The sequence below is a fragment of the Rhinatrema bivittatum genome, chromosome 6 (genome assembly GCF_901001135.1).
Source record: "Rhinatrema bivittatum chromosome 6, aRhiBiv1.1, whole genome shotgun sequence".
Lineage (NCBI taxonomy): Eukaryota > Metazoa > Chordata > Amphibia > Gymnophiona > Rhinatrematidae > Rhinatrema > Rhinatrema bivittatum.
In genome coordinates this window covers 92,414,879-92,442,674 of record NC_042620.1, presented here as the reverse complement: position 1 = coordinate 92,442,674, position 27,796 = coordinate 92,414,879, and the positions used below count along the sequence as shown (strand labels likewise).

Sequence of the window (27,796 nt, the reverse complement as noted above, 5' to 3'; positions counted from 1 at the left end):
GAATACTCTTGTTAAAATAACCATGAAAATTCCAATAAGATATCTCAAATGATGCTGCATGGTATCTCACATCATGCAGCATCAGCATAAAGAGATTAATTTTCTGAGGTTCAAACTGTATGACATCGTTACAATAGTCAGTAATCCTGATATAGTGATTAATTCATCTTTGCTAATAAAAAAAATATATCTAAATATATATAGATATATTACAGAGTAAGGCTGAGTTCTCAGAAAGACAAAGGAAATGAGAAGGAAGAATCTGGATTTCTTAAAAAATTGAATTAACTCTCCAAACCCAAGCCCTAGGTGAGTTACAATTACAATCATAAACATACAATTACACTAGTTAGTTTTACATTTTGTCTTCTGGCATATCCTAATGGAGACTAGTTATCAGTGAAGCCTGAGGAAAACTCACGGTGGAGGAAATCAATCCAATACATGCACACATTCACAATTAGGAGAAACTGAAAAATTTGCCACATTTGCTTCTGCAGCAATACTGCTCACAGGATATCCAGCAAAGAGCCCATTCACAGAGAAAGATGATGCCCAGTCCTGAAAGAACGACCTCACACACACCAGAGCAGAGTTTGTTGGCTTTTCCCTCCTGCCACACAGTTTTAATGCTCTTTTTTATTTTTTTAAGTAATTGTTGAGAAGCCTGGGGGTTTCATTTCTATCACAATTGATTTCTCTTTAGAAACCAAGATAGTCATAAGCAAAGGTTTCATAGTTTTCAATTAGCATTCTAGTTAGGGTCAGGTGTACTAAATAGTCTCTTCCATTTTATTGCTCTGGAATTAAAAAAAATAAACTGTGAAGACTCGTTTTTTTTCCAAAAGTTGATGATAAAATAACTATATTACAGAGCACCACATCAACAATTAAATTATTGAATTTTTCAAAATTACCATTATTCAAATCAGTACCCCATCACTTACATACCAGGTGTGGTTGTGTTATAGACCTTCATAACATCCCGCGGTGCATGGGGCTTTTCTGCTATTTAAAAAAAAATAACCCACATTTTTCGATAGCAAATAGAACATTAAATTTCTTGCATGGGTTCCTCCCTAGCTGCATGTCTGCTCAAATCTAACACAGATTTCTAAGTGCAGGCGCTGACCACAGAGCAATTTTATTATCCTCTACTATAAAAGCTGCTTTCCATCTTTCACCCATCTTACCATGAAAGGAGAAGAGAAGCTCGGCCTTTTGAGTCTCCGATTGGTTCTGGTGACCTAGCACAGAAGATGCTGGGGTTCCACACATGGCGCCAATGCAGCTAAATTCAGGACTCTCCCATTACTACTCCACTCACCTCTGTCATCAGGCCTGGATTTGTCAATAGGCACATTAGGCCTGTGCCTAGGGCAGTAGTAGCTAGCTGAAGATTTGCTGCCTTCCAATAAAAATAATATAAATTATGCTAATAAATATAGTATAGAACTGCTCTAATTTCATAATGCAATATCAAAGAAGGAAATGTTTGCCAATTTGCTTCAGAATTGTTACATTTTTGCCACATGATCTAATCCTGAGATGCCTCAAGAAATTAGGGGATTATGCCTTAGACCCTCTTTCCCCTGTTGTCCAGCACTGGGGCTGAGGGAAAAAGGGTATGACAGGGACTGATATCATCAACAGTGCCCAGGTGTCCCAAAATCCTAAATCCGTCACTGTCTGTCATACTAGGTGAACCCATTTGGCTACCACTATGATACTATCACTCCTGGCACCTCACAGCTCTGCTGCCTGGTCACTCAGGCTAATAAATTCCCCCCTTAAAAAAAAGTTTATGTAACTGGCAAAGGCAAATGTATGGCTTCTTCTCACATGGGCCTGATTCCTGCTCCTGAAATCTCTGCATCCCCGCTGAACAGCTGCTATGGGCAGAAGCGACTGGCACTGCACCTTCCAGACACTTTTTGCTGCCGTTGCCCCATGCAGTTGACGTTGGGAACATTCTCCAGCATTTTAGGAACATGCTCCTTAAAATAAACTCAATGCCATTACCTCAGACAAGAATAAAAAAGAGAATGGGATGGGGTTTGGTTTGGGGGAACGAGAGAAAGTGATGGAATCTGGCTTCACAAGGAGGGAGTGTGTACTCGAGGTCCAACTTAGCAGGGAGAAGGAAAATTGAGAGTGTGAGGTAGGCTCTGGGTTGGGGGGGGGGGGATGGTGCGAGATAGTGGTAGTGTGCAGTATGAGGAAAGGTGGAGAAGAAAGAATGAGGCAAAATGGGGTTCTGGCCTGGAGGCAAGGAGAGAAAGAAGGAGTGAGAGGTGTATCTGTGTGTGTGTGTGTGTGTGTGTGTGTGTGTATGCGCGCACGCGCGTATGTGTGTGTGTGCCCGCACGCGCGCTCGCGTGTGTGTGTGTTTTCAGGGGCTGATAGGAAAACATGCACCAGGGCACAAGTGATCATTGCTCAACCACTGGCACTCTGTCATTTATGGTAGGCATTTCAGCTAGTTATAAAATAATTCCATGGTAAGTTTTAAAATTCATGTCTTGTTTATAGCATGGGAAATGACAGATGACTGCACTATATTTCACATGAAAAATATTTTCCATAGGAGTCTGATTGCATCTTTGTATCTAATGGGTGTCATTTTTGGGTAGTGATGTTCTCTTCTGATAGGTTTTTTTTTTTTTTTAAATTCCCACATCAATAGAACCACCTCCATCACAATTTAATTCAGCCAGGTGAAATCTGTTAGCTACTTAAACTTACTAAAGGTAAATTATTTCTATTGTATTATTTTATGTGCAATTAGCACATATAATTGTGATTATAGTGAGCTACTGTAGTAATGCCTTATATGCTTATGATGGTCTTTGTATCCGTTTTCATCTGTGCATGCGCAGTTTACGTGTGTAAAATTCTGCTGAGTAGGAAATTACTTGTGTACAAATCCAGCTTCCAGGAAATTAAGGGATAGATATTCAGAGCTGGCTGTGTAAGTAACTTAGCCAATTAGAACTAATCCGGCTAAGTTATGATGTTTATTCAGCAGCACCGCAGAACTGCTAAATATAAGTGTATCTGTGCACACTTCACGGATAAGTCTACCCGCCTAAGTTTAGACTTGCTCTATGAGGCATCTAAACTTAGAAATAAACTTATCCAGCTAACTCCGAATATTGGTTGTTACCTGTATAAGTTATATGGCTAACTTTCTCAACACCTGATCCACCCGGTACACACCCAGTTTTTTGCATGTAGCTTTTATCCATATAAGGGACTTATATAGCTAAGCAATGACAGCTGAAAGTTAGCACATATTCAGTGGCCGTTTCTCAGCTGCATAAGTCCCGCTTATCTGGCTACATAGTGCTGAACATGCTTTGAATATCTACCCCTATATGTCTAAAAATCTGTGGGCAGAAGGAGCTTGTGGTAAGAGCACACAAACACACACTCTATCACAAACACACTCACACACACATCCCCCAAAATCCCTTCCACACACACACATTCCCAAGACAGTTGAAGCATCACCCACACATGCGCATAGTACACACTCTGAACAACACCTGACATATACACATCCCCCACACACAGAGACATACACACACATACCTTACCCCTTCAACATACACACACATTCAATACACACAGTTCCCCATCAGTGGCCAAAGCAAATATGGATGCCTCCTCCCACAAACACACCCTCAACACACACATGCAAGTAACCTACACCCCCCACAATCCCTACATATTCCCAAAACACATACACCACATACTCCATTCTCCCCAAACACACACATATTCTTCCACTGGTTGCTATAACAAACTCAATCACTCACATAGATACACCCTCCACCCCCCCCCAAAACATCCCCCTCAACACACACACAGATCTCCCACATTCATTCTGGATCAGTGGTAGTGAAAAATGCAGGGATCTGCCAGGGAAGGTGCTAAGGAGGGTATGGGAAGATCAGCTGGTGGGATATGAAGAGTGTCTGAGAGGATTAAAGAAGGATAGGCTGAGGGAGGATAAAGAGGGGAGGGGATGGATGTAGAGAAAGATGAGAGGAGGACTGACTGGTGGAGGGCAACAGTTGGAGGGGAACTGCATAGAAACTCAGAGTTGTGAGAGCAGGAGTATCTGGAGAGATGAGAGGAGAAATACTGAGGAGTTGTGAGGAAGGTCTATATGATGAGAGGGGCATTGTCTGGAGGGGTGCAAGAGGAGTTGGAGGTGATGAGAGAAAGGATTGCTTAGGAACATGTGTGTGTGTGTGTGTGTGTGTGTCTTTGTGTAAGAGAAATATATGAGGGACTGCAGGAGGTGAAAGAGGATTGGTTGAGGGATGAGAGAGAGCCTGGAGGGTGTAAAAGAGTGGATTGGCTGGAGGAGGGGGTAGTTGTGTGAGAGGGCTTATGAGGTGAAGGGTGCAGAGGTGAAATAGAATGCCTTTGTAAATTTTGTGTGCTCGATGGACTACACTTTTCCAGTCTTGCAATTTTCTTTACCAGCTACTGATGTTCAGTGCTGGCCATTTTGATTTTGGCAGCCATGAGCCTTCATTCAAGGCTGTTGGGATTTTAAACTCCTTTTTGTGTTCTTCCACCCCCCCCCCCCCCACACACACACACACCCACACACTCTCAGGAGCAATGCAACAAGATGCATGCTGAAAACGGGTGCTCGTATTGAGTGCAGTTAGTATAGCTGTGTTTAAAAAAGGATTGGATAAGTTCTTGGAGGAGAAGTCCATTACCTGCTATTAAGTTCACTTAGAGAATAGCCACTGCCATTAGCAATGGTTACATGGAATAGACTTAGTTTTTGGGTACTTGCAGGTTCTTATGGCCTGGATTGGCCACTGTTGGAAGCAGGATGCTGGGCTTGATGGACCCTTGGTCTGACCCAGTATGGCATTTTCTTATGTTCTTAGGGGCGGATTTTAAAAGGCCCGCACGCGTAAATCCTTCCGGATTTACGCGCGCAGAGCCCTCGTGCGCCGGCGCGCGTAAAGCCCCGGGACGCGCGTAAGTCCCGGGGCTTTCGAAAAGGGGTGGGAGGGGGCATGTCCAGGGCGTTCCCGAAACGTGCCTGGTGCACGAACAAAAGTACGCGATCGCGTATTTTTTGAAGATCTACCCCTTATGTTCTTATGCCTGTTTTCCTAACGCATGTGCAGCCGCAGCCACATCCCCTGGGCACCCGATGCAGTATGCAAATGAGGGGCTGCGTAAGAAAGGGTACGTTAGGGGAGAATTGTGCATCCATAGTGCTTAATTGCATCGGCTGCCCACAATTGCAACAGGCACTCAATATGAGCGTGCATTTTTATCCTGATTCTTCAGACCGATTTTTCTGTTATTTTGCTGAGGTTGCTGAAGTGTTTTATATTAAGCACCCCTTGCTATGTGTTCTGGGAAGCCTTAGGAGGCCTTGCATTCTGTTCTGGGAGCGCTAGGAGAGCGGTCCCATCTTGAGGGCATTGTGTGCCCTTGGGTCTCAGCACGACCCCAGAAGATCCAGAGCAGCACCAAGGTAGGCGAGGCATGTCCAAGCATGGGTGAAGACTAAGGTCTGACCCTCTACCGGACCTGCATGCTTCTGGAAGGCCAACAACGCAATGTTGGTTACTGAACAGTCCTCCGACTGTTTCCAGCCCTTTCAGGCCTGCCGCTAGGTATCGGCAAGAAGCAGCAGGCCGAACTGAGGACAAGGGCAGATGAAGGCCTAGTGACATAGAAGACTCTAGATGAGGTGAGGAGCTTGGAAGACTCTGGACGAGACGAGGAGCTTGGAAGGTTCAGACATTAGCACTGTCTCTCAGGCCACCCTACACAACCCACCAATGCGGGCGGACCCAATGGACTGGTCACGGACCACCCTGTCCCATTGCGCACACTACACAACCTGGAGAGGCTGTTCATGGACCACGCGGAGAGCGGGACAAGCGCAGGAAGGGATTCCAGGTTAGATGAAACTCCAATGACGAGAACAGGAACCGATGAGACGGATTTACCCCAACAAGGTGTCATCTGGAGAACCAGAGGAGCTGGAGGGTCAAGAGGGTCAAGAGGCATCCACCACCCTCTCCTTCACGGAGAGGGTGGTGGATGCCTGGAATACCCTTCCAGAGGAAGTGGTGAAGACCAGAACTGTGAAGGACTTCAAAAGGGCATGGGATAAACACTGTGGATCCATAAAGTCTAGAGGGCATGAATGAAGAACGGGTGGCTCATGGGAATGACCTCTACTGCCTGGAGATAATACCCTTATTCAATAAACATACACACGATTAATGCGACTCCAACATTGCTCCAAGCTTCAACGGCAAGAGGAAATGTGGAAAAAGATTTGCATTCACAAAAAGCGGGGAGTAGCTTGCTTGTTACGGCGGTTACTACCCCAAACCAAATAAGCTTGATCCTTCACTTTCAATGCATAACCAGCATAGCTCTCTGCTACAACGGCAGGGGAGGAAGTCTGATACTACGTGCATATCCAGCATAGCTCTCTGCTTCTACGGCAGGGGAGAAAGTCTGATACTTCGTGCAAATCCAGCATAGCTCTCTGCTTCAACGGCAGGGGGAATGAAGAAAAGTGGATCTATATACAGACAACAACCAACAGGGACTGAGTTGCATAGTCTGGGTAGACAAATGGGCATGGGTGTAGCTTGCTTATTGCAGCGATTACTACCCCTAACTAATTTAAGCTATATATTACACTTAGATGCAGCTCCAACACTGCTCCTTGCATTAATGGTGGGGGTGGAAGCAGTGGCGTAGCCAGAATTGATTTTTTGGGTGGGCACAAGGTTAACATGGGTGGGCTGTAGGCATGCAGGTCTACTAGTTGTTTTTTTACTGATAAATAATGCCAAATTATGCAGCATAGCATTCACATCTACGCCTAAGTATGAGGTTTACTTAATGATACAAACATAATTCACGGTGATTTGTGGTACTTTAGCCTTCTTATCATTACGATTTTATACACGGCTCCTACCTGTCCATAAATTTTGAGAGAGCGGTTGTGTTGCTTATATTTAAATTGCTAATATCTCAAAATATAGATATATATTTTTACCTTTGTTGTCTGATCTTTGTATTTTTCAAATCAGTTGGTCCTGGTCTCTTTTTCCCATTTTTTCCCTTATAGCTCATTTCCTAATTCCTTTTCAGTGTCTTTCTTCTATTACTGTCTTCTTCCCTTCCACACACACACACACACACACACACACACACACACACACACACTCACACTTTCTCTCACAGACTCCCTCTCACACACTCAAGCTCTCACTCTCATATGCTCTCCTCCCCCCCCCCAAGCTCACATTCTCTGCATACACACATACAAGTTCTCACTTTCTCACCCCTCCCCAGGCTTATATTCTTATGCACACACAGACGCACATCCAGGCACCCATTCTCACCCACACACATAAACCCAGACTCCCATTCTCACCCACAAACCCATGCTCCCAGTCTCACCCACACATATTCAAGCTCCCATTCTCATCCATACATATACACATTTAAGGTCCTATTCTCACCCACACATACACACATTCAAGCACCCATTCTTATCCACATATTCAAGCTTCCATTCTCACCCACCCACACAAACCCAGGCTCTCATTCTCACCCATATATACACACATTCAAGCTCCCATTCTCACCCACACATACACACATTCAAGCTCCCATTCACCCACATATTCAAGCTTCCATTCTCACCCACACATACACACATTCAAGCTCCCATTCTCACCCACACACAAACCCAGGCTCCCATTCTCAACCACACATACACACATTCGAGCTCCCATTCACCCATATATTCAAGCTTCCATTCTCACCCACATACACACCCAGGCTCCAGTTTTCACCCACACACACTCCCAGTCTCATCCACACATACACATTCAAGCACGTGCACAGCTTCCGCTTCCTCCCCCCAAAGCAGGAAGATCAGCTGCCTCTCCTGCTGCCACCGGACTCCTGCTATCTTCGGGCGTCGGGCCCGCCGAACTTCCTGTCGGGGGGGGGTGAACGGAAGCGCAGCGCACAACGTCCGCTTCCTCCCTCCCCCCCCCCCCCAAGCAGGAAGATCGGTGGGCCCGACGCCCGAAGATAGCAGGAGTCCGGTGGCAGCAGGAGAGGCAGCTGATCTTCCTGTTTTGGGGGAGAAAGCGGAAGCTGTGCGCGGCGCTTCCGCTCCCCCACCCCCAAACAGGAAGTTTGGTGGGCCGTTTGGCCCGAAGATAGCAGGAGAACGGGTGGCAGCAGGAGAGGCAGCTGATCTTCCTGCATTGGAGGAAGCGGAAGCTGCGTGCGGCGCTTCCGCTTCCCCCCCCCCCTCAACAAGAAGACCGGTTGGCCATACGGCCGCAGCAGCACTTCCCCATGTGTGCCGTGATGGCGCGCGAGGCGTGGGTTCTCTTGTTCGCTGTCACGGGGATGGGATCCCGCGACAGCCTTGCAGTTCCGGTGCCAGTTGGGTGGGCCTGGGTCTAAGTTGGGTGGGCACCTGCCCACCCAGGCCCACCCGTGGCTACGCCACTGGGTGGAAGGGAAATAGAACCAAAGGGTTACTAAGAGCCAAGAGTAACAGATAAGTATGAGAAAAAAAAAGTGTGAAGCTTGCTGGGCAGACTGGATGGGCCATTTGGTCATCTTCTGCCATCATTTCTATGTTTCTATGTTTCTATATAAGAGGGCTCGGAACAAGCGAAGGAGGAACAGAACCTTGGAACATCAGGAAAAGGAAGTGGAACATCAGGAAGCCTGGACTAGGAACCTCGGAACATGAAGACATGGAACATCAGGAAACCACGAAGACTCAGGAAGCAATGAAGACTCAAGACAGGGAGCTCCAATGAAGAACGAGAAATGAAGACCTGATGGAGTGCTGGAAGACGGAAACCTCCAGGGATGAAGAACTCTGATGCAAGGCAACACAGGAGTGCTGGAGAAGCCCTTTTATAGGGCTAGCAGGAAGATGCCCAGGAAAATATCATCAGATGGAGCCCGGGGCATATCTGGCCGCGGGCCCTTTAAATCTTATAGAGAGGCACGGCCATGTGCCTAGAGGCAGACAGAAGCAAGGCACGACTGTCAGCGGCTTCTGTGCCACGAAGGATCATTCAGGGGCGGCCCCAGGCCGCAAGTCAGGCCTCAACAAGTTGCTGGCGGTTCCATGTCGCTTGTGACAGAAGGCAGGCTCACGGCTCTCTGCCGCTAAGAAGGAAAAAGTCCGTGGCAGTCCAGGCCGCAGCAGTGCAGCAGCAGTGGCGGCCTCCAGGCCGCTTGGAAGGTAAGCAGGGTGGCTTCCTGCCGCGAGACAGAAAAGAAGTTGGCAGCGTCCCTTCGGCGGCTTCTCGGCCACGACGGGAAGGGCAGCGCAGGAAAGTAAGAGGCCTGCTCACAGGGGAAACTCCGCGGGCAGGAATCGCAACACTATGGGCGTCTACATTTTTTGGCCATAAATTTTTTTTTTTAAATCAAGCCAATATACATTTATTTTTCTCCACTGCAAACAGTAAATTAAAGTGGTACAATGATACTATGTAGGAGGAAACACTCATCCTAACAGAGAGGAACATTTTTTTTATTTCTCATGAGCCCTTGACTTGCGAATTGACTTTACTCGGGGGCTGGAGTTACATTTGCCGCATTAAAAAGTGTGCTTTGGGCATTCATGCATCTGGAGATAATAGCTAATAGCCTCATTTAAATGGAATAAACATGTGATGGGTGCTATCAGCTATGCATACTTACTGCATTGGGTACTAGTTTAGCGCATCCAAAATGTGTATCCAACCACCATGTAAACCTGTGTGCTAGGCTGGGAGCACTTTATTGCATCAGCCCCTCAGTGTGGTCCTCACAGCAATAATCTGTGGTCAATGGACACTGATCATGGCTCCTGACAGGATCTAGTACAAGTACTCTTTTTACTGGCCACAGTGGCTGCTGTCACTGCTAAGTAACAGCCTGGACTCATCCCAAGTGCTGAGAACACAGAGTAGAAGCTGGATTCAGAATCAGAACCTGGGTTTCCAATGCACTAGCAAACATTATTGTGAGTGGGTCATTGGGTCATATCTGAGTACAAGGGATCCTTTAAGTCAGCTCACTCTTTACATTCCACAACATGGTGGGATATATTGACAACACTACTCTGCTTCTGTTGCATGCACCATAGAGAGAATCTCTGATTCAGATTAGAAATTGGTTTTCTCAGAAATAGGTTTTGAGAAATTTGATAGCTTTGCTTAAAGGTTGAAATAATGTGGTTTTTAATTTATCAACAATAGAATCTTGTGCAATAAAAAAACTACAGAATAAGACAATGTTATTAAGGAAGTGCAAAGTTATGAATAGGGATAAATATTATATGGAGATTTATTATCAATTACACTCACTGGGTAACGAGAACTATTTCCTCTATATAGTGCAACATGAACAATATTAAAGAGAAAAGCGTGCAACTTTATTATCACAAATATCAAATCTGTTTTAAGAATGTGTCCATAAAACATAAAACCTCACTCACACTCATTCACACCCTAAAATCATCAGAATACACAATGATGCCAGCATATAAGACTCACATGAGCCTATGTAATGTTTACAATATGCATTGAATACTACATATATTTTCAAATTCCCTGTGGACATGTCCACTTACAATCTATATATATCCTACCCCTACTTCCTGATTCCTATAAGCAAAAAGGACAAGGCATCATTTATATACATGTATATTATTATTGAAGCTGGCCCCTCTCATGCAATTCTGTTCCTTTGGAATCTCCGTTTTAAACTTGATTGTTGATGTCTATTCATGTGGTCAGACCACATGAATAGTAACTAGATACATCGGGAAAATGGTTGTCCTTGATGTTGCCTTTAAGTGTCTGCCGCATATGTTAGCTCCCAATTACAAAGATTTTGGGTTGCATTACATGTATCTTAGTCAAGATGTTGGCAAATATTGGAATTCCACATACTGTATATGATGCTGCAGAAGTTAATAGAGCAGTAAACACCCCTTTAAGATCTGTCTCTGGAAACAGAGAAAGGTGTGCATTGCTCCCTGGGGCATCATGATTGGGTAATGATGAGGCAGCTGATACACATCCTGAAGTATTTTAAGGATGCCACACAGAAGCACCATCCTGGCAGTGTCTTCTCTATTGTAAGTATTCTGGAGGAAAAGTTAAAGGATTTCCATGAACAAGAGGGAATGGAACAGGTGTTGCAGTTTGTGGACTCCTTGCAGGAGCAGGTGCAAGAGAGACTGAAACTTCTCACACAAAACAATCTATACAAGCTTGCTACACTTGATGTTGTTGGACATGCAAACCAGTCACCCATTAGCTGAGACAACAATGGGAGATAAAGTGCTCCTGGCAAATAGAATTGCTTTCTGTGATGTGGACAGGATGGTATGCCAATGTTACTGTTAGAGGCCGTCATAGAAAAGCTCAATATCAGATGTACTGTCAGTGACTTGGCTAACAAGCCAGCATTTTGCTGGCCTACATCTGCACAAATACAAAATCAACTCATGATGGGGTGAGTTTGGAAGTTGTGCTCATCCACAGTAATACTAGCAAAACACAAAAAACTGCAGGAGCCTTCCAAAGAGAAGAAAGCTAGAGATAGCTGACCTACACTTTCCTGAACTGCAAACCAAAATAGCATGGGCACCTGCAAGTCTTATACCCACTGTGATAACTACTTAATGCCCCAAGAAGAGAGTAGATTTCCTAACATTGCCGACAGAATACTTGGACAACTTAGAATAGGACAAGCTCGAGAACACAAAGATGCGGTAATCTTCTCGAGATAGGAAAGAGCTAGAAATAGCTGACCTACACCTTCTTGAACTGCAGACCAAAATAGAACGGGTACCTGAGGGCCCAATATCCACTGAAATAAACATTTTAATGCCCCACAAAATGACAGAGGAGTTCATAATCTAGCCACACATCAAGATATTGCGAATTGTGTTCCACCTGAAAGATAAGTGACACCACCAACAGCCATGAGGTAATTCACAGCAGGTAACGGGTGGCCTGGATGCCATCAATGATGAGAACTGGTGGTGATACACTCTTTTGGTCGACTCAGTTCACTGCCATTCTTGATTCATTTGGAGACAGGGAGATCCAGATACAATACTCTACACAATGGAGAGAGGAGTTTCAAACTTTCAGATAAACCTCTCCGATGCAGGAGATTTGAAACGCCAGCTGACATTGGGGTTTCGGTTTCTCTTCTAACACGCCGGTTTTTCAGAACATTTGCATCTTATTTTATGTGCATTAAAAATTACTATCATTTGGATTTATGGACAATGGATAGTGTTTAGATTGTCAAGAGTGTTTTTCAAATTACATATGGGGTGAATGATTGAGAGGATCAGGCTACCACCATTTAAGGTGGTCATGCACTTGTCCCCGGCTTGCAGACACCGTTATATGCTTCTTTCTTTTATATATAAACTTTTTTTGCGTTATTACTTTTATTTCTACTGTCCTCCTGTTATGTTTGATACATTGTACCCTTTGCATGGCCAGGTAGAAGGGCTAATTGTGGATATTTTGTTTTTATTTTTTATGTTTTTTTATTTTCTATAATATCCCTAGGCACGTTGGTGCTTAAAACCTGCCACCCCATTTGAAGGGCTGCTATAAGTTTACCAGGTGGCTGTTTTTACTGAATGAGATTTAGCATGGCCAAAGGTAGTAAATCATAGACCACCTACTGTTCCCCAAACATTCGGTGCCTAAGCATGGGCATAGTAATAGCCTGATGACAAAAATTCTGTGCTACTTGGAGAATCTGCCTGCTGCAGGAGTTGCACTCTGGTAAAACCCAGCATGGTCCCATCCATAGAGGTAACTATGTTCATACCAACCTAAGACTATTCCAGACCAATTTCGGCCCCACCCATAATTCTGCCCCACCCATAATCTGTCGTGAATACCAACCAGGCCGGAGAGGACAAGGGAACTCCCTTTCTCAGATGATGTTCCTGCAACCACCACTGGAGGAGGGAACAGATTTCCATTGGCAAATGGAGCCAAACCACATAATCCTGAGACTGAAAGTTCCAACAAGATAGTAGAGAGAGCTGAAGAGGATGCATATGTGCCCTTGCCTATGGCACCACTTCCAGGGTAGTGGCCATCAAGCCGAGTGCCTGTAGGTAGGACCACAATATCGGGCGTATGGTGTTTGCCAACTGACACACTTAAGACATCAATCTCTAGATCCGAACTTTCGGTAGGAAAACTCTGTCCTGTCCTGTGTTGAACCAGGCCCCCAGATACTCCAATGACTGAGATGGTTGAAGATTGCTCCTGCAATTGCTCCTGCAATAAGTAGATCACCTTGTGTGACACCAGGCAGCTCTCTTCCTGATACTTGGCTTGAATTAGCCAGTCATCCAAATATGGGTGTACCAGGATTCCTTCTTTTCGCAAGGCCACCTCTACCACCACCATAATCTTGGAAAATGTTCTGGAAGCGGTAGCTAGATCGAAAGGCAGCACCCGAAACTGATAATGGCACCCCAACAATACAAAGCATAGAAATTGTTGGTGTTCCAATGAGATGGGAATATGAAGGTAAGTCTCTGACAGATCCAAGGAGGTCATAAATTCCCCTGACTGTACCATCATTATTATAGAGCATAAGGTTTCCATTCGAAAATGAGTCATCTTCAAGTGATGGTTAACCCTCTTGAGATCCAAGATGGGATGAAAGAAGTCCTCCTTCTTGGGCACAATAAAATAAATGGAGTATCGCCCCATGTTTTCTTGAGAACTGGGCACCGGAATCATAGCCCTCAGTCTGAGGAGCCTTTGAAGCATGAAAGTCCACTGCCTGCTTCTTCTGTGGGGAGAGGCAAGGGGACACCATGAACACATCTAGAGGAATACTGCAAAATTTCAGTGCATACCCTTCACGTATCACCTCCAGGACCCACTGGTTCGATGTAATTTCTAGCCACCTCTGATAAAAGAGAGAGAGAGACATCCCACTATTTCCTGTTATGGGTTGGCAAACCTTCATTGGGAAGCTCGGGAAGGTCCACCACCTGAGCCTGCTCCTCTCTTGGGCTGCTGGGGAGGAAAGGACTGAGAGCTACTGAAAGACTGAGTCTGCTTAAAGGTTGTTCCTCTGTAGGGATGAAAATACCAGGAACCCTGGAACCGACCCCTCATACCAAAGGGGCGCTGTAACTGTTTCTTATCCTCTGGCAACTGAGGCACCGGAGACTTGCCGCATTTACTGGCCAGTTTCTCTAACTCGCTCCCAAACATGAGTGATCCTTTAAAGGGCATCTTGATATGACTGGCTTTGGAAGCCATGTCAACTGACCAATTTCGCAACTAGAGTTGACGCCTGGCCGCTATCACCAAAGTCACTCCTCTTGCCAAGGTTCAGACCAAATCACAGCCTGTGTCTGCTTAAAAGGCAGCAGCAGGTTCCATAACCACTCTGGAATTCCCTCCAGCCTCATCAACCTCCTGAGAGAGAAGCAGACAAGATCTCACCACTAGGGCACAGCAGGAGGCAATCTGTAAATTCATCACCACTGTCTCAAAGGCTTGCTTAAGAATAGCCTCAATCCTTCTATCATGCACCTCCTTCAAGGCTGCTCCTTCCTCTACAGGGATAGTCGTTCACTTAGACACGACACATACCAGACCATCCACTTAGGGAAAATGCAAATGTTCTCTCACAGCCAGATCCAGGGTGTACAGGCCTTCCAATGTCCAACCCCCTTTAAAATTTGCCTCTGGGGCATCCCATTCCAGATCAATCAATTCCTGGATGGCATCCATCACTGGGAAAAAACAAAAGGCTATACATAAGGAACCAGGAACATCCAGCTGGGAAATCAGTGCCCACAGTTCATCTCTATGAAAGAACCGCAACATTGCTCGATACAGTTCCAGCCCTGGAGGAATTTCCCCATCTTCCTGGATCAATCTCATCATCAGTGCCATCTGGATTCCTGTCAGGAACACCCGCAGGGAGCTGAGGCGAGCCCCAGCGCATAAGCATAGGACTGGAAGAGGAAGGAGCCACTGGCTGAGGTTCTGACCGGATAGAAATGGAGGAAGCGGAGGACTGCTCCTGAGAAAGGCTTATAAACCTTGAAAAATTTCCATCCAAGAAAAAGCAGCCCTGTCCAGACCAAGCCCAGAAGGAAATGGAGCTGATCCCACAGAACTGCCCTCGCCAGCAGAGGAGCCAGTCAAGGGAGAACAAAGATCTGTCATCCCCCCAGTCAAGGCCATGACCAACCCATCATCAGAATGGGAAGAGCCAACACTCCCTGAGCGTCTGAGCAGTGCTGACATAGGTTAGAAGCCAGGTCAGGCTGAGAAGCCCTAATATGACAGGCAACACAAATAGGAAGACGCTTAGGGGTAGATTTTCAGACCGCGCGAATAGGCGTACTTTTGCTGGCGCATCAGGCGCAAGCAAAAGTACGCGGGATTTTAGTAGATACGCGCGGAGCCGCGCGTATCCGCTAAAATCCGGGATCGGCGCGCACAAGGCTATGGATTCTGTATAGCTGGCGCACGCCGAGCCGCGCAGCCTACCTCCGTTCCCTCCAAGGCCGCTCCGAAATCGGAGCGGCCTCGGAGGGAACTTTCTTTTGCCCTCCCCTCACCTTCCCCTCCCTTCCCCTACCTAACCCACCCGCCCGGCTCTGTCTAAACCCCATCCTTACCTTTGTTGGGGGATTTACGCCTCCCAGAGGGAGGCGTAAATCCCCGCGCACCAGCAGGCCGCTAGCGCGCCGGGACGTGACCTGGGGGCGGGTCCGGAGGGCGCGGCCATGCCCCCGAACCGCCCCGGGCCGTAACCACGCCCCCGGACCCGCCCCCGAAACGCTCCCGACACGCCCCCAAAACGGCGCTGCGCTCGGTCCCGCCACCGACACGCCCCCGACACGCACCCCTCCGAAAACCCCGGGACTTACGCGAGTCCTGGGGCTCTGCGCGCGCCGGTGAGCCTATGTAAAATAGGCTCACCGGCGCGCAGGGCCCTGCTCGCCTAAATCCGCCTGGATTTGGGCGGATTTAGGCGAGCAGGGCTCTTAAAATCCACCCCTTAGGCTTCCTGTTTACCAGTGCCATCACTGGGGTAAACATGTTAAAAAATGAAATGCGCCCAAAAAATAAGCGCCTAGAAGAAAGCGCAGCAAGACGTAAGCACAACTTATGTGCCAAGTTAAGCACATATAAAAGTTTGTGCACATAAAAAGCGCGCCCAAAACCCAAGTGCACAAAGTGTGTCAGAACCGACCCACTGCACACACTGACGGCCTATAGAGGGCAGCAGAACATACACAAAAGCACGTGAAAAATGAAGCGGCGTGCAAGAAAAAAAATCCTAAGTTCGGGGCCTAGCCCACCGGGGACTGCTCACCCCGCCAGACTGCCCAGTTCCCTAACCCAAACAGGAGTGGGAACGAATGTTAGTACAGCACACTGAGAACGGAGACTGGAGGAAGTCCTGAAACCCCTCTAACTGTCTCTGATTCAGATAAAACTTTCTCCTTTTTTTAAACCTTACTTGAGCTCAGCACTTACTGGCTGAGTACAGAGATGATCTCCGGCTGCGGGGAGAGAGGACATCTGTCATCACTGCCGTGCTCAACCTCCTGCATCTGCTGCTTTTTAGCTGAACTAGCAGCTAAGTCCATGCCAGGAAACCCAGCTACCAGACCAAGGCACACCTCTGAGGGACCACAGCTGGAGGAGGGACCTTTAGGAATCACCGCAGGAGAGTGGAGCTTTCTTTTCCTGAATTTAGAATTTCAAATTTCTCCTTTCAAAAACCTCAAAGCAATCCTCATAGGGAGATGCACGGCCACCTTCTGCTGGAGATGGAGAATACCGGGAGGCTGGGGTCACTGCAGGATTATACTGTGATGTCAGCTTGCTCTGTCTCCATCTGCTGCCAGGGGAGCATAAACCCACTGGTCCTGAGTCCATCTATCTACATGCTAGGAAACCCCAATTTTGGAGTCCAAAATATTCTACAATGCTTCCCCTATTGACTTTAATGGTAAACAAATGAATGAATAAAACGACAAAATGAAATTTTATTTTCAATTGAAAAACTAATGAACCTCGGCATCATAATTGACACAGAGCTAAACCTCAAACAGCACTTATCACTAAAGGTTAAAGAAGGGTATGCTAAACTTATGGTACTTAGAAAACTAAAACCACTACTGTCTCTGCCAAACTTTCACACTGTGCTTCAATCACTAATATTTGCTAGCACTGACTACTGCAACGCACTGTTGCTTGGTCTACCTTACCCGACAATGACCACTGCAAATATTACAAAACTCAGCAGCTCGAATTCTCACTGGCAAAAGCAAAAAAGAAAAGACCACATCACAGATACATTAGCCGATCTACACTGGCTACCCATCGAACAAAGAGGTCAGTTCAAAGCACTGTGCATAATACACAAATTGATCCATGACGAAAAAGCTGAATGGCTGAACACAGCACTTCGAGTACGCATACCTCACAGAAATTTAAGATCAGCAAACAAAGCTCTCTTAACCATTCCATCAGTTAAAACAGCAAGGCTTACCCAGGTCAGGGAAGTTGCACTATCACTGGCTGGTCCCATGTTATGGAACACTATGCCCCATGATCTGCGACTCTAGAGAAATTTTAAACTATTTAAAACAAACCTCAAAAACTGGCTTTTCAAACAGGCCTTTCACAAAGAGAACGGCGCAAATAAGTAAGGTAGAGCAGGAATAGAGCACCTAACACATAATCTCCAAGTGCATACCTGGAAATTATTTTTTATCACACAGATAATCGTAGTCAATAACCCGTAATGCCATGAATGAACCACATGTAATCTCCTATAAGTCATTCTTCAATGGAAAATCCATGTCATTAACCAAATAGCCTTTAATCTTCATTTGTTACCGGATACTACTGGCACCCCCTTTGTAAAATTTTGAGCTAATTTCCTCTATATGTGCTGTATTGTAAACCATTATGATGATAAATAACTTAATGACAGTATAGAAAACTTTTTAAATAAATAAATAAATAAATAAATAAATAAATGAAGGTGCCCTGTGGCCTGATTTGATCTCTGTTGGAAACAGGATGCTGGGCTTGATGGACCCTTGGTCTGACCCAGCATGCTAATTTCTTATGTTCTTATGTTAACTGAAACAATATGTTTTCCTCCTGCATATTCCTAACAGATGGCTTTTATAACACTGCCCAGGCATCAGTGCCTGTAAACATTTGCTCTTAATCTAATTTGGCAAATAGTGTACTTTAGTGTGTATTGGGGTGAAGCATTTTTGGGGGGGAGGCGTGCAGTTGGGGATTACATGCATACATTTGTTTTTTAAAAAGTATAGGCCTGATTTTAAAAAGCATTTACATGCTTAAAAATGAGTTTTACACATGTAAATGCACTTTACCTGTGTAAGTGGGCTTTTGAAAATTGCTACAATATATGCCATTGAATTGTCCATAGGATTTACTAACTTAAGTACACCTTACACACGTAAATGGCTTTTGAAAATTGCTACAGTAGTATATTACACATACACACATAACTCCTTTCAAAATGATCTACTATCCGTGTAAGTTCACCCACACAAGTAATACCCATGATAGAACAAGCATAACTTTGTGCAGATAAATTTGTACATGTACAAGTCCACTTACATGGAACTTATGCATTTACGTTTGCTTTTAAAATTCAGTGTAAAGTCTCATCATAAAGATACATGCAGTCTTTATCTCTACTCGCATAGTTATAAAATTAGCCTTGCTAGGTCTATGGGAGAAAACAGCTTAGCAATTTAGGCTCTAATGGAAAAATTATCCAATATGATACAGCAGGAACATTTTGTGTAGGTCAATTTAGATGTTTATTCTTTTTACACTAGCAAACATCATGATGATGCTTTACTGGCAAAAAAATAATGTTTATATAATGAAAGAAACCTGGCCCAAGAACATCAGAAATGTATTTGGGAATTATTAGATATAGCAACACAGTAAATGACGGCAGATAAAGACCAAAAGACCATCCTGTCTGCCCAGTAGCAATTTTATTTGCATTTAGCCAAAGTAGATCAAATTCCCAATAAGCGTCAACAATACACTTGTATCTTAGTTTTTGGGGTTTTTTTTTTATAGCTATTCTTTCATTAGATAAGTGATAAAATGGTGCAATTACATTGGGTTTAAAAAGTAGAGAGTCAACTAGGTATGAGGAAAAGACTGTTTTGAGTAAAGTCTTCATAGTTGCAAAAAAAATATCTTAAGTACAATATTTTAAAAAGCCTCTAACAGTTCATTTACAGTATTCAGCTAAAGTTAGCCAGATAAGTCATCCAGGATATTCAGCGGGATAAACATCCTGCTGAATATACCCAATTCAAATTATCCAGCTACCTTTAGCGGAAAACTTTACACCTTAGCTGGTTAGGTTGTATGGCTCGATAACTTTAGCCTTAACCAGCTATATTCAAAAGAATACAGCCAGTTAAATGGTGATGCAGACATTAAAAAAAGGTACCTCGCAGGCCAAAATCCAAAAACACAAATCAGTTGTCTCTCCTTTATCCATATGCTTATTTACACCTTCAGAGGATTCTAATAGGTTTTCAAGGCACGACTTCCCTTTCCTAAATCCAAACTGCTATTTCCCATTAAGTCATTTTTATCCGTATGACCAATAATTAAGTTCTTAATTACAGCTTCCACAATTTTACCAGGAACATATGTCAGGCTCATCAGTCTGTAGTTATTCATACTACCACAGAACTATTTTTGAACACTGATATTATAATTGCTATCCTTTAGTGCTCAGATATAGAGGCATATTTGAGTGACAGGTTACAAATCACCAATAATAAGTCTGCAATTTCATATTTGAGTTCCTATAGATTTCTAGGATGAATACCATCAGGTCCCAGTGATTTGCTTATATTTAATTTGTTAATTTGCTCTAGCATTTCTTCAAGATTCACACAGATTTGATTCAGTTCCTCTGAGTCATCACCTAGAACAGAGGTTCCCAAACCTGTCCTGGGGGACCCCAGTCAGTCATATTTTCAGATAAAATGTCATGCATATTCATTGTGGATATCCTGAAAACCCGACTGGCTGGGAGTCCTCCAGGACAGGTTTTGGAACCACTGACTTAGAAAAAACAGTTCAGGTGTGGGTATTTCCCCATTATCTCCTTTGTAAAGACTGAAGAGAAGAATTTATTTTCTGCTATGATAGGGCCTCATCCTCCCTAAGTGCCATTTTAATTCCTGTCATCTAACAGCCCAGCTGGCTCTTTCACAGTTTTCTTGTTTCTAATGTGCTTGAAAATGTTTTTATTAGCTTTTGCCTTTTTAGCAAGAATTCCCTCAATTCCTTCTTGGCCTGCTTTATTAAAGGGGAATTTGAAAAACATTATGCATGTAAAAATCATACATACACGCAAGTAACTTCTACACGCGTATTCCAAAACTTTACAATCTTAGAACATACACGTGTATATCCACTTTCGTGTATGTAAAAAAAGGGGCAGGGCCAATACCTAAACACAAAAGTTGCTATTTTAAAAGATACTTACGCACATACATTTGTGTTCTTACTTACATAAGTTTACACCTGCTAATTATCTGGCATAAGTGATAATAAACATGTTTATTGTGTACTAGTGGCCAGGTGGGAGGTCTGAGTGAACTGGCTGAAGAACCAGGAGGGTCTTGATGAGCTGCAGAAGGAATGGGCAAACTTCTGTACAAATTAGTAAAACTGGTAATTTCACTCACAATTGTATGTTATAAAATACACTGACTTACGTGTGTAAAAGCTGACTTACATGAGTAAATTCCATTTTATCTTCATTTGTAAAATATACATATGCATATTTTAAAAACAGGTGGGTAAAGTACATGTAATCAATGCATTGATATACATAGTTTCAATGCACTGTTTGCATTTGATATAAGCCTACATACATGCATATGTTGCAGTGTAGATGTATGCATATTTTATAAAACACTTATTTTTTAAAATACTATAGTAAATTTACTCACAACTGCATACACATATATATGCCAGCACATGCAGATGTTTGAGAGTTATCCTCTCTGAAGCAGATATTCAAATGCTACTTAGATAAGTTGGACTTATCTGGCTAAGTGGCTGCCATTCAATATATGGCAATACCACTTAGCCGAAAAAGTCACTTATCCCGCTAAATAGTTAGACGTATAGTCAGTGGGTGGACAATGGGCATAACTGGGTTGCGCTACCTATCCAGCTAACTTAGGGGGTCATTTATCAAAATGCACTAAGGCGTTTTCGCATGCGATAAGGGCTTATCACATGCAAAAAGCCCCATTAATGCATGCGATAGGCCCTTACCGCATGCGAAAATGTCTTTAACGCATGCGATAGCACCATATCGTAAGGTGCGATGCAAATTTGGAAACGAGGAGGAGTTAGGGGTGGGGAGTGGGCTGGGTATGCCAGTGTGCAAAATGCTATTGCACAGACTTAACTAACCCCTTTTTGAATAGCATTAAGTCATGTGATAGCTTGTGTTACTGGGCAGTAAGGTTTTATTGCATGTTGCTATGGAGAGAGAGAGAGAGAGGAGAGAGAGAGACTAACCATAGTATCCTCTCCCTAGATAGGTATTTGTATCCCTATGGTAGGCCCTCCTAGTAACTCGAGGTGAGGGTTAGGTATTGGTGTAGGGGGTTAGGGGCCACTTTGACATTCAATGTGAGACGTACGAACAGAACAGTGGTCTCTGGTGAAGATCTGAGGACCGACGGAGAGAGGAAACTCACTCCAAGATGAGATTTGTGCAATGTTCTCTCAACCTAGCTTGATGGACTCTCTACCTGGGTAACATCAAGCTAGGTGGAGAGAACATTGCCCAAATCTCATCTTGGAGTGAGTTTCCTCTCTCCGTCGGTCCTCAGATCTTCACAAGAGGCCACTGTTCTGTTCGTACGTCTCACATTGAATGTCAAAGTGGCCCCTAACTCCCTACACCAATACCTAACCCTCACCTCGAGTTACTAGGTGGGCCTACCATAGGGATGCAAATATCTAGGGAGAGTATACTATGGCTAGTCTCTCTCTCTCTCTCTCTCTCTCTCTCTCTCTCTCAATACCTCAGGTCTGGCACTTTCTGAAAAGGTTATTACAATGTGCACTAACTTAGCTCTTTGCATAGGTAAATAGTGCACATTGTGATAAACTGTAAATTAGCATAAACCATGCCCCTTTTGCTATCACATGCGATACGTATCACATTTTGATAATTCCAGGCCTTAGTCGGATAAGTAGCGATATTGAGTCTTATCTGTTTAAGTTAACTGGATAAGTTAGACATGGCCTACAGGAGGATGAACTTAGACAGATAAAACTTATCCATCTAAGCAGCAATTTATCTGGGGATATTCAGATGCATATCTGTCCAACTGAATATCCCATCTGGGTTAGCCGGATAAGTCTGCCTGGCTAACTTAGGCCTGGATTTATCAAAATGCACTAAATATTGCATGTAATAGGAAAAGGGGCATGTTTTATAGTAATAGGCTGTTTATTGTAAAGTGCGCTATCTTAGCACTTTGCATAGGTATTAGCACAAAGTGCGACAACTTTTTTGCACTAAGTACCAGAATTGTTGTATTTCGTACCTATAACCACGAGAGAGAGAGAGAGAGAGAGAGAGAGGGAGAGAGAGAGAGAGAGAGCACATCTACCTATAAGACCCTCATACTAGGTAGGTAATTATACCTCTATATGAGGCCTACCTAGCTACTCAAGGTGAGGTTTAGGTATTAATGTAGGGGTTAGGGGCCACTTTGACATTCAGACTGCGACATATGAACAGAACAGTGCACTCTTGTGAAGATTTGATGACCTTCAGAGTGAGGAGACTCACCCAAAGATGAGATTTGTGCAATGTTCTCTCAACCTAGCTTGATGTTACCCAGGTAGAGAGTCCTCTCTCTCTCTCCCTCTCCCCTTGCAGCTTAAAATACTGAAAACATCGCAAAGTGCAATAAAGCCATATCACACAGCTTAACACAAATGAAAAAGTGAAGTTAAAATCCACATTAAAGCTGTGCGATATGGCTTTGCAAATTGCGAAGTCGGCCCACTTGGCCAGAAATCCCACCCCAATCTCCTCCCCTTTTCCTAATTTGCATTGCACCATGCGTTGTGGTGTTTTTGAATGCGAAAACGCCATATAGCACTTTGATAAATGACCCCCTTAGATAGCTATTTTTTTAATATGTACCCCACTGTGCTTTACATCTAATTTATCAGTGCTTGTATGCCTTCCTATTTTCCACATTAGGTATTGCTTAGCTTTTTTTAAAAGATGCATTTTTGTCTTTGATATCCTCTTTCACATCACCATTTAGCCATGCTGATAGGTGCTTGTTCTTCTTTTGACCTTTCTTAATTAATAGAATACATTTTATCTGGGCTTCTTAAATGTTTTTTTAAACAACTTCGATGCCTCATGCAGACTTTTAACATTTGAAAGTGGTCCATTTAGTTTTCTTCTAACTAGTTTCCTCATCTTATCATGGTCTCCCCTTTTAAAATTATGTGTTATTGCAGTAATTTTATGTATTTTCTACCAGTGATTAACTCAGATTTGATTGATTTATGATCACTGTTGCTAAGCAGCTGTGCCTCTGTTACTTTTTGCACTAGATTCTGCAATTAGTGAGAACTGGATCTAATGTAGTCTCCCTTTTCCTTGGGTCTAGTACCAATTGCTCTATGACAGCTTGCATGACTAATATTAATATCAAAGCAATGCCAGCTCCCGGCAGCATGAAAAGGTATGGGAGTGGGGTTCCCAGATGCAGTGGGAGGATACAGGGTCTGTTTACCAAGAAGAGGAAGGGAAGAGGAAAGGTTGGCCTTACTCGGATATGCTTTGCTTCCCAATTCTGGATTTCAGAGGGGAGGGATGGAGAGAGTGGTTTTTTGGCATATAGCCCGCTACCTTGCTGTTTGTTTTGGGACGTGTTTGGAGAGAGCACAGCTCACACAAGAGGGGCATTATGTGTTTTATTGGGGTGGTGGAAAAATTAGTCCAGCAGGCCCGTACTGCTTCCTTTTTTTTTAACTCAGCATTGGCACTTAACTGGCTATATTTAAAGATAGTCAGTTAGGTTTCAAATTATCCAGCTAAATATAATCTGGAGCTAACTTCCGACAGATAAGTTATCCTTTAGGCTTTTTTTGAATATTGGCCTCAAAATGTATTACAGGTCATAGGAAGACTGAACAACTTCCAGCATTGTCAAATGTTTAGATGAAAGAGGCAGTTAAAGTCAAAAGGGCATTTTTTCACAAATTGGAAAGCAGATCAGCAAAAGAAAACAGGCAAGAGTATAAGTACGGGCAAGTTAAATGCAGAATAGTAATAAGACAGGCCAAGAGAGAGTATGAGAAGAAGCTTTCTGGGGAGGCAAAAAATAATAGGAAATACTTTTTCAAGTACATTCAAAGCAAGAAATCTATGTGGGAGTCAGATAGACTGCTAAATGGTTGAGGAGTAAAAGGGATGATCAGGGAGGACAAGGAAATAGCAGAAAAACTGAATGAATTCTTCACCTCAGTCTTTACTGCACCCGAAACATACTTTAAGGTTGATGATTCTAAGCAACTAAATTAAATCTTTGTGATAAGGGAGTATGTCATAGATCAACCTGACAAATTAAAGAGCAATACATCACCAGGACAGAATGGCATGCTTCCAAGAGTCCTAAAAGAACTCAAACATGAAATTGCCAGCCTATAATTAACCATTTAAAACAACATAATTCCTAAATACTGGACGGGGGCTAGAGACATGCCAATATTTAAAAGGGCTCCACGGATGATTCAGGAAATTATAGACTGATGAGCCTGAAGTTGTTACCATGCAAAATGGTAGAAGCTATTCTTAAAAACAAGAAGAGGTCCATATTCAGTCACTGTCCGGATAGCAAAGTTTGCCAGATAAACCTATCCAGATAACTTTGGAGGTATATTCAATAGTGCAGCTGGCTATCTTAAAATTAGCTGGATAATGTTATCTGACTACCTTTAGGACAACTGTACAGCACAACCAGAATTAGGCTAGAAAAGTTATCTGGATAATTCTGAATATTGAAGTTAGCCAACTTATCTGGTTATCGTAACTCCTTCCTGAACTGCCTCCGGAATGCCTGTTAAATTTTAACTAAATAATAAGATATCTGGTTAACATTTAGCTGGATGTGCCCAAATATTTATTTTATTTATTTATTTATTTAAGGTTTTTTTATACCGGCATTCATGAAGAGCTCACATCATGTCGGTTTACATAGAACAGGGGTGCAATGGATATAACAACGAACATAGATTAAACGTGATGAAGAGAAGCAGTTACACTTAACAAGGACTGTTGAACTGGGGTGGAGGAATTAAAGAGAGATAGAAAAAGTTAATTATATACAAGTATACAATATATACATTAAACAATATATATAGCTGCTGTGTAGGATATTGTAAATATCCTACACAGCAAATATAAATATAAATATAAATATAAATATAAATATTCATTTAACTTCTGAGTTATCTGGCTAAATGGCCTGGATTTTCTAAGGTCGCAGAGCTTAGAGAATCTGGCGGTAATGGGGGACGGGGGTAAAGCGGGGGCTGGGCCTGCGAAAATCAGCAGAAATCGCACCACTGCAGTGTTATCACTGCCGGCTTTCACACTCAATAGCGCCACTGTGAAAGGTGGTGCTATTGGGCGCACTACTGGCGGTGATAAGGAGTCTTACCTTTCGCCGTCAGCGAAGTCGTCGCGGAGTCTGCCCCGACGCCACCTCGACTCCTCCACTTCCGGTGTGGACTCCGCCCCGACTCTACCCCAATCTAGGTATCGCACAATCCCTTTAGAAAATGACCCCCTAAATGTCTCTGAATATGGACCTAAAAAATCATTGGCCAATTAGATAGACATGGTTTAAAGGAGAAGAATCAATATCATTTTAGCAAATGGAAGTCTTGTCTTACCAATCTTTTAGATGTTTTTGAAGGTATAAAGAAACATATAGATAAAGGTAAGCCATTGATACAAAGGTGAATTTTAAAAGCCTGATGATGTGTGCCAAAATTAGGGGATGAAAGAATGTGTTGGGTTTGCATGCGCCGAGCAGATTTTAAAAGCCACCCAGATTCGAACATAAATGCCACTGTGCGCACAACTCAAGGCATTTTAAAAAGGGATGAGGAATGGGCATGGTCTGGCAATATATAGGCAGTTTGCAAATTTTACCAGAAATTTGTACATAATACTTACATGCTCTGGTGCTCGCTGAGGCCCCCTGTCGAGTAACTTTGCTTCTGCTATAGATGGCATGTAATTACAAAAAAATAAAAACTAACGAGCCACTTTGGAGGGTCTGGGGTAACTGGGGGGAGGGGGGTGTACAGGCTATCAAACCAGGGGGGTTTGGAAGACCTAGCTGGTAACTGGGTGAACTGGGAAGGAAGTGATAAAACAGACATGGTGTCAGCTCGCACTCACAGATATGCATCCACTTACATGTGGCCAGGCTATTTTATAACATGCCTGCATATATGCACATATGTTATAAAATAGCCTGTGTCCCTGGGTGTGGACCGACAAACGCATGCATACTTGTGCCCACATGTCATTTCGAAAGTTACTGTCATAGTGTATTTGGATTTTTAGGAGGCATTTACAAAGTCTCCTATCACAGACTCCTCTGGAAATTAAAAAGTCATGGGATAGGAGGCAGTATCCTATTGTGGATTAGTGGTCAAATAGCCCAACTCTGGCCGAGTCTCACTCATTTGAAAATATTTTAAAATAAAATACAAATAAATTAACATGAATAAATACATAAAAAATGACTGACATATGGATACATGAATTAAAATCATATTAACTTAAAAACATATATATACACACACATATTTACAAGAAAAACTGAGTGCACGTACCAAAACACAATCACAGAAACAATAGAACTTTGAGTTTTCAAACTTTCTTTAGAAGTGAGTGCATTGTAACAAAAGGTACTCTATTATATGTACCTGCAGACCTTCTGACACGTTTTCTTTATGCATCTACAATGTTTAAATTTATTTATTTATTTATTTATTTATTTATTAACTTTTTATTTACCGACATTCGTGAAACACATCATGCCGGTTTACAAAGAACTCAGGCGGGAAATACAATAAAACAATATAACAATATAACAATATAACATTAATAACAGAAACAAAATTCAGAATACAAAATGAACCAAAGGAGCGATAACAAAAAGGGGGGAGGAAGGGGGAGGGAGAGGTGGGGGAGGATAGGCAGGGGGGCAGGGCATGGGGGGGAGGTAGGGTAGGGGTAGGGGGGTGTGGGAAAAGGGGATGGGGAGCGGGAGGGGGAAAGGCATAGCTAGATGAAGTATAAAACAAATAGAAAATAGAAAAGAGGGAGACTATGAACAGTTGAAGTATGTACAGGTACTATTAACTTAAGTAGTCCTACGGAAGTGTTGGAGAACCGGCCGTATCAATTGGGCGACGGTATTCACTAGGATATAGTTTATTTAATGGGAAACTGGAGGTGTAAATGGAGAGAGGAGTACTAGGGGAGAAGGTGGCGGCCGGGAGGCCCAGGGATCTAGGGATGGCAAGGGGGGGGAGAGGGG

General features: G+C 43.5%; 1 protein-coding gene across 1 annotated transcript in view; it reads right to left on the bottom strand.

The window, feature by feature from the left end:
• Positions 1 to 27,796, bottom strand: part of SLC4A10 (solute carrier family 4 member 10) — a 299,055-nt gene that overhangs the window by 236,298 nt on the left and 34,961 nt on the right.